We start from the raw sequence: 7,581 nt of genomic DNA, 5'->3' as shown, positions 1-7,581 counted from the left end.
GTCAAGTTCACCATGAACCGCTACGCTATACAGTCCACCATATTGTTTCCTCCGGGATCTTTTTTCTTCTTTTTAAGGAGACATATCTGTGATATTTATTCACATGAAAATAATATCTGACAACTAGTTACGGACCATTTCTACAAGGGAAGACATAGTCCTATGTTTTGGTTAATTTGAAAAAAAAACTGTGCTTTAATAAAAATTGTATTTTTTTACTCTAAGCATCTGTTTAATAGAGGCTTTTTCTGAAGTTCCTTGAGGGAAGGTGGCTAGGATGGGTCTCAGGCTGGACAGAGCAGAGTTTGGGACTCCCTACTGAACTCAGCGGGGCTCTGGCAGCCAGGACTTGGAGAGTGGAGGATTCCCAGACGTTTCCAGCCTCCTCGTCCCAATCCCTCCACCTTCCTCTCTCCCATCTCTCACCATCAAGCATCCAATCCTACAAACTGGAGTTTCCCAAGCTTTGCGGGTTCCAGACTGACCCTTGGTCCCGGCAGGATGTGGAGGAGAACAGGATGCCTGCTCTGGAGGGAGGAGACAGCAGGTGCTCCCTTCCTGTTCAGTCCCTCCACCAGTGAATCTGCATAAAGTAAACACCGATTTTTCTTATTTTTTTATTAAAGGGAGAATATTCTTTCTACTAGGAAGCCTTCGCCCTCACCCTGTGTGATACAATGCATTCACCAGTACTGTTTGTCCCCCTCCAGAGCTTGGCTTGCATTACAAAAGTCACCACATTCGCTGAAAATAGCTTCCTCTTGGTTAGTCCTGTGGTGCAGGTGTTTTTGTTTAGTTCAGGCTTAATCCTGATAGAAGGAGAGGATTTTCCACTTAATCCTGCCCTTCATAATTATAAGAATAAAATGGACTGAATGATTACAAAAGACTAAATTAAAACAATCCCCATACATCCATCAAGACATTTGGATATTAATTATAGACACTAGCATAAAATAAGCACTAGAGAATGGCTGGATTATAAAAAGTAAGAATCCCTTTCATTTTATATTCCAGCTGTATTTTGAGGAGAGTCAAGACGATAACCTCAGTGAATAAATCAACAATGCACCTTATCCTAATATTTTGCTTTGGATCTGTTTATCACAGCACACCTGAAACTGGCCCTTCCTTTTCTTGGATCATGTCCCTTCAGTTACACCCTTTATTGCTTCCTGTCCAGTTCTTTCTTTCTACTGGAAGCTTCCTCTCAGTCTGTAAGTTTTGCTTATGTCTCTCAGGCAGAAAGCCCTCCCTGAAGCCTGTGATGTCTGGAGACCAGTCATCGTCCAGTACATCTCGTTCCCTTCACCCCTGGGGTGCCCAGAACTTCCTCCAGGTGTTGCCCCTATTTCTTTAATATCCGCTAACTTCTTACCCCTTCACAATCTACCCTCCATCTCTACCATTCTACTGAAATGGCTGTCAGAGAAGAATGTTTTATTACATAATTTAAAATAATCCGACACAATCTTCTCATAATAGTCTTGGTGGTGGTTTCCACACGTCCATTCTTGAAATTCCTCTTTACCTGGCTTTCATGATATATCCATTCCTGTCCTGTCTCCTAAAGCTTTCTTTCTGAGTTGCTTTTCCTGTTTTTCTCACTGTAAGTGCTGCTGAGTTACCATCTCACTCTTTTACACAGACTTTCAAGGGCATTTCATAGTTCATTGATTTAAATCTAAATTCCTCAGTCCGTCATTCAAAGATTCTCCACAGATTGACCCTGGAGTTTGAAATCCAAATAGATGACAGAGTCTGGGTGGTAGAACTTGGGCCATTGTGTGTTGCCCTGTGTGAAAGGACAGCAGAAGGAGAGGTCCCTAAGTGGAAGGACGAGTGTAGAGCCTGGGCCATGTTGCCATAAAACCCAGAGGGTAGGGGAGTCAATAGCAGAGAGCTCCCCACACATGGATGCTCCCCACATTCTCAGAATTGTCAGGAAACAGGTAAAAACTACCGACAAAGGTGTCAGTGAGGCCAAGAGCCAATGGGAATCTCAGGAGAGATGACCGAGCTGCTTGTGAGGGTACCCGCCAGGACTGTGACAGCACCACAGTGTGCTGGGGAGAGTTCTCCACATTGTACTAATACTAACTTTTTTCGTCTTATAGCGACCTGTAAGGCAGGTGCTCTGAGTTACCTCTACTGCACAAGTAAGGAATCTAAAGGAGACAGAAGTTAATCAATTTGTTCAAAGTCTCATAGCTAAGAGGGGCAGAGTCAGAATTTGAACCCAGGCCACCCCAAAGTCCATATTCCTAGCCAGGACACCACCTGGAGACTCCTATTTGTCCTTCAAGACTCAATTTACATATCACCTCTTTTGTGGAATATCTCAGAGCCCTCAGTCAGAGTTGGAGGTGCATGGTCGCTCTTCAGTGATCCAACAGTGCTCAGAACATACCCTTACCGTATTGTTCGATTAAATTATTCAACTGAAAACAAAATTTTATTTTAATTTTTGTCTAGATTTGTGGTAAACTTCCCCAAGGCAGGGACTATGTTATGAATCTGCATATCCTCTCCCCTAAGCATAATGGCTAGAACATAGTAGGTGCTCATTAAGCATCTGTTCCACTGAGTTAAATTCAAATAAGTTGAAATGATTTATCACATTGTTAGGGCTCAAAAAGTGTTAAAAAGAAACATGAGGGCACCTGGGTGGCTCGGTCAGTTAAGTGTCTGCCTTTGGCTCAGGTCATGGTCCCAGGCTCCTGGGATCGAGTCCCGCATCGGGCTCCCTGCTCAGCGGGGAGTCTGCTTCTCCCTCTCTTCCTCCCCCCATTTGTGTGTGCGTGCACAAATAACAAACACCAGATAAAAGCAAAAACCAAATAAAACAAACACCAAATAAAAAAATTAACAAATACCTATTTGTAGTCCCCAAGATAACTACTTGTTAAACAAGCAAATTGCTAGGTGGAGGAATCACAGACACTTAATTAATGAAAGTTCCCTGACCATGACATACAGCAGAAGACCTCAGCCATTGGCCATGGGTCCCTCTAAAAGTGGATGGGCCTGTGGGAGTGGAATCAAAAAGACCAAAAGTCCATTCAATCTTCCATGAACATGCCCCTGCATTAGCTCACATTCAGTAAGTTCCTCTACAGTTTGCATCTTTGTGTTAGGAATGTGTCCCTGCAGCTCTCACTCACTTTTCCAAAATCTCTAGTTATGCTCCCTTAACTAAAAGAACTCCTTCAGTGCGTCCCCAGCCCCCTCTGAACGTGGTCCATACACGTATATCGTCCTGGCCATCATAACCCATTTGTCTTACCTTCCTTATCGAAGAGCCACTATGGGAGGCACCGGACGGCTGCAGAATTTAGGTCAATTTTGCCCATCAAGAGTGAGTGAGATGAAGAAAACGGGGGGCCCATAGAGTGGAGGGCCCTGTTGCTTTCTACATTTCCAAAGTTCCTCATTCTTCTACTGTGCAAAATTTCTCCTGTCATGTCACCATGCAAGTAGATTAAAATTATCCCCTAAACTTCATATTTTGTTCCTGCTCAGAAAGCATCCATTTGGAAACAAAACCTTAGCTTGAAAGCTGGCTAGGAAAAAAGTTGGCTCAGGTACTGGGCAGATCTTTTATAGGCTGCTCTCTAACAAACTATTTAAGGAGACAGTTAGATGATCCAATTTAAGAATTTCCTGAGTAGTTACTTATTTCTTTCTGATTCACTCAATAGCCTAATGAGACCTTTCATAATTCAGCCACACCCTGGGTGCACTTGAATGTATAAAACGGCCACCTCCGTCATGGAGTGAATTCTCTAAATAAAGGAAGCAGGTATTAAACACTTCGTACCTTTATAATTATGCAAGTAGTTATTTCTAAGGACAATTCTAATAACCAAAAGGGGGGGTTAGTTATGAACGAGAACCAGCATCATATGCAAATGACAAATGCCAGTTGTGTAAGATGTTTGGTGTAATTTTAAAAAAAGCAACACAGGAAGCAATGGGTTTTTCTTTTGTACCATTAATTGAACAATTGTGTTCAGGGCTTTCGTACCTTGTTTATATGATCCTCATAACAATCCTACCATCTAGAAACTTAATATCCTCATTTTACAAGATGAGGAACCTGGCTCCAAGAGGTCAAGTCCTTGGGCAGGATCAGGAATGAAATCTAGGAGTAACTCCAAGATCTGTGCTCTTCACCACTATAAATGCTTAGTAAGTGCTTTAAAAAAGAAAAAAAAAGGTTTAACTCAATAACTGAACTAGAAGTTGTAAATTTTTCTCTTTTCTGGGAGAACATCACCCAGCCTTTCCTGGACTCGGAGCTGGATTCGTGGACAGCACTGTGGTTGAGAAAAACAAGGGAACAGACAGGAGACATAGCTGGGTTGAAACACTGGCTCAGCTGAGACCCTCTGAGCCTCAGTTTCCTTATTAGAAGAATTAAGATAATAATGTCGATGCTGTAGGATCTTAGTGAGGAATTACTAAGACATCTGCCCATTCATTTATCACACTGGTTTGAGCAGCTTTTCTGCAATAGGTAACACAGTAAGATGCTAGAAGTACTAAGACGAGGAAGGTAAATTTCCAGTATTTAACAAGTTGACTGTGCTAGTGGGGCAACAGACACATAGGAAACAAGAAAGTGTGCTAGGTGCTGTGTTAGGACATCGAGAAAGCATTTAATGTGTGCAAATTTCCTCACCCCATCGTCACTGGTCAACAGAATCCCTCTCCTATCACCGTTTTCCCATAGATCTGTGATTTTTTCATCTCTGGGTTTCCAGGCTACAGGCAGGCCCCTACCGCTGCCGGGAGGAGGGCTGGCCTTTCATCAAAAGCTCCAGGAAAGGGGGCAAATGATCTCCCTTTTCCGCAAGTCTCCCCTCCCTTCCGCATGGAAGTGCCCCAATGCCAACCAATGAATGGCATTTCATGATAGCTGCCAAAGCCGCTTCCCAGAGTTGGTTTGCCATCTTCGGTGTCTGTTCAGACAAAGCCTCTTGGCAAGGATACCCGCCAACCCGAGGCCAGTTTCTCACCGATGGTGCTAGGAAGCCACAGGTCAGAAACCTCCAGATTTCTGTTGGATCCCATTCAGCTATGCTTGAAGACGACGTTCCCCTGTCCCCTCGGTGGAGCCAGACAGCCCCGAGGGCAGCCAAAGGCTTCCTCCACCCCTGGACTGCCAGCTACTCTTCCCCCACCCCCAGGGGGCTGCTTACCTCTTGCTTTTGGCCCGGTGGGGGGTGGGGGGGCAGAGAATGGGAGGTGGCCAGAGATGCCCCACTGGTGACAAAGGGACACGTGGCGGAGGGCACCTCCCTCCCAGGAACCTACACGGAGAAACTCCCAGCTCAAGAGAAAGTTGCGGGGTCTGAAGGCAGGGGGCAGGCGCTTCCTTTCGGAGCGCGGCTGATGACCCGCGGGGAGATCCGCACAGCAGGCATTTTGCAGAGCCCATGGCAGGTCAGGCGACAGATGTTCCCGGCATATGTGCAGAATTAATTACCCACTAGCAAACAAAATCTGTGATGCGGAGAGTCATTTTGTCCAAATTTCTTACACTTTTGCTGTTAGGAGGAGCTTAATTTTTCTTGATCATCTAGATTCTCTTGGATTAAAGCACTCCCTAATGGGCTCTGAGGAACATTCCAAAGGGAGAGGTAAGAGCCTAGTCAGCTGCCAGGGAAGGAGGAGGAGGAGGAGGAGGAAGAACGCAGATCCCAGGCAGCAGGGAGCACTGAGTTAAGGGAGGGACTAATGGGGAGGCTAGGCATGCTGAGTGGTTAGCAAATTATTTCATTAAAACATTGGAGGCTAGTCATATTTTTTAAATATTCTAATGGTTACCTCCTATTTAACAGCGCTTACACTTAATTTAACTGCATGTTGTGGAACAGCTAGAGTTTCTAAAGGAAAATACAACATTCTGACAGAAACAGGCTTCCAGAAAGGTTTTCTTTTAAGTCGCTTTTAAGATTCTGAACATGTTTCTGTCTCGGGTCATGGAAGCAAATCCTGATATTCATCATTTAAGAAAATAGATTTTCTTTAAAAAAGGGGGTGTTCGAGAGTCTTTTGGTTTTTGTAAAGCAATTATTTCCTTGGCCATTTCCATCAATCACAAAAACTGTCAAAAATGCAATGATTCTCTAAGTAAATAAATCTGAAAGGATTTTTTTTAAAGGCTCCTTATCCATTTAAATTTTGTAATTCCTCTCAATCTTCAATACATAATTGTCCCTTCCATCTTGTATTTAACAAAGTAGAGCAAATTAAAGAGAATAGCATTTGTTTCATCAAACACTGTCTATAGTTAAACACACACCCTCCTTGTTTTTCTCACTTGCTCACTTTCTCATTCATTCAACAAATATTTGTTGCACTAGGTGCGGAGGAGCAAAGAAGAATAATCCAAGGTCCATAACTTTGAGGACTTACGCAGAAAACAAATGTGTAAACAGACAGTTACTTCACTACAACTAAACTCTTGGGGCTGATTAACTGAATGCCAATAGCACCCCCATCATGTGACATACAAAATACCCACGAGGGGGTGGGATTGCAACCCCCCCCATCCTAGGTCAGAACCCCAGGTTTAGGCGATACTCCGTGAGAATAAAAAGAAATAGGCCAGAAGATCTTCTGGAACGTTGGTGACAACTTCAGGGTGGGACATTTCTGGGGAACACGGGCAATGAGAGGAAGGTCTATTGTTTCAGTGATGAAATAGAAACAAAATCTACTGATCACAGATAAAATGGAAGGAAGCAACGTGCTGAAGACAAAACCCACTTTTATTGCATTTCTTATTCTAGGTATTGATTTCCTGTCCTTTCTTCCTACAAATTTGACCCATCACAGGAAACAAAATTCTTTGTAAAAAGGTCTGTGATGTATAGCGTCAGTTTGGTATTCATTTTTGCTGCAAGTTCACCAGAATCCGACAGTTGAAATTTATTTTGGTGAAACTTCCCTTCCGAAATAAAAATCACTTATTCTGCTTGCTCAGGAATTCTGAATTTCTTCCCAAATTCCCAGAAATCGGAGAGGCATGTCAGGAACTGTGGTGGGTTTTCTGTGGCAGTTTTGTTAGTTGAAACAAATGACACCTGCCTTATGAATATTTTATGAGGTAACACTTCGGTTCTATTTATGAACTTGCCACAACTCACTTTGGAACTTTATGAGATCTTAGTTTCATAATCTAGATGGGGTTTTGCCCACACGTGAACCAGTTCTCTGGCATTTTGCCACAATTTTGCATTTCCTTCTTCTTTCATTAGCTAGAACAGTAACAACCTGGTGTAATTCATATGTTGTCCTGCTTCTGATCTCCACACCCTGGTTTTCATTTTCATTTCAGAGCTGATACATAATTCAGTCCTATTTTTCATGATAACATGGTACACACTATGGCAAATATTTAGAAGCAGGCCAACATAGAGCGAGTTCGAGAGACAGAGTGGAGTCTTCAGCTGCAATAATTTATTATTCCTTCCAACAAATGATTAAACCAATTCTCTGATTAATCAAAACTGTACTTTGGAACTAGCCACATGAGACCAGAATTTTAAATCATGTTATGCAGACGGTAGC

Source organism: Callorhinus ursinus, unplaced genomic scaffold, assembly GCF_003265705.2.
Source record: "Callorhinus ursinus isolate GAN/ISIS: 27379988/994484 unplaced genomic scaffold, GSC_fseal_2.0 scaffold54, whole genome shotgun sequence".
NCBI classification, from domain to species: domain Eukaryota; kingdom Metazoa; phylum Chordata; class Mammalia; order Carnivora; family Otariidae; genus Callorhinus; species Callorhinus ursinus.
Note: the sequence above shows the minus strand (reverse complement) of the source record.